Below are 1,047 nucleotides of genomic sequence, written 5' to 3'. Positions count from 1 at the left end.
GGGCTTTGTGGAGAAGTTCACAAGAGGGGCATGTGATTTTCATAACTACAGCTCTAGAGATGGAAACGGAAGATGACACTTACTGGGGACTGGAAGCTTATGTCCCTCTGAAACTTGGACGTGAAATCCTAACACCTGAGGTGATGAGAGCAGGATTTGGGGCCTTTGAGAGGTGATTCGGTCATGAAGAAAGGAGACGCCTCATCCCTCCTGCCATATGAAGTCACAGTGACGATACGGGTCCTCACCAGGCGCCAAGTCTACCAGGGTCTTGATCCTACTCTCCCCAGCCTCCAGAATTTTGAAAATAAAACACTAGGTTCTTGTTATGGTTTATGTCTGTGTGTCCCCCCAAAGCCTCATGGGACCATGGGTCAGGATTTTAGAGTTTGATTAAGGGTGTGAGAGCTGCACGCACCCTGGGGTGGATAGTTTGCATATGTAAGGGAGAGGAAGACAGTGCTTCAGGCCATTCCTCCCCGATTCCTCCCTGATGTGTGGTTGTTGCTTTTGCTGTGTTCTGCTGCCATGAGCTGTGGCTCTCTGCCATGTGCCACTCTGCCTTGTAATCTGCTAAATATGGACTGAAACCTCCACAAACTGTAAGTGAAATAAACCTTTCCTTCCTTAATTTTGGGCCTCAGATATTTTGTCCCAGCAACGAGAGAAAAGTAACCAAGACAGAATTTGGTACCAGAGGAGTGGGGTCGTTGCTGTGACTATATCTGACCATGTGGTTCAAGAGCCTTTGGAAATGGCTTGTGGGGAGTGTTTGGAAAGGTTTGGAGTTGTCACCTGAAAGAGAAGCGCTAGAACACTTTTGGCTGTTCTGTCTGGGAGATTTTGGTCAGAGCTCAGAAGACCAGAAAGCTGATGGAAATCTTGCCGATAAAGACCAGGTTTGGGAGGTTTCTGCTGGGAAGAAGGACTGCATTGGTTGTTGGACTCCAGATGGTGTGTGTTATGACTTGGCAGAAAGTTTGTCTGCATTTTCCTCATGTCCAGAGACTTTGCCTAAGACTGAGATTAAGGGCGGCAGCGGACTGA

The sequence above is a fragment of the Chinchilla lanigera genome, unplaced genomic scaffold (assembly GCF_000276665.1).
Source record: "Chinchilla lanigera isolate Chin_1 unplaced genomic scaffold, ChiLan1.0 scaffold00384, whole genome shotgun sequence".
Classification (NCBI taxonomy): Eukaryota; Metazoa; Chordata; class Mammalia; order Rodentia; family Chinchillidae; genus Chinchilla; species Chinchilla lanigera.
Note: the sequence above shows the minus strand (reverse complement) of the source record.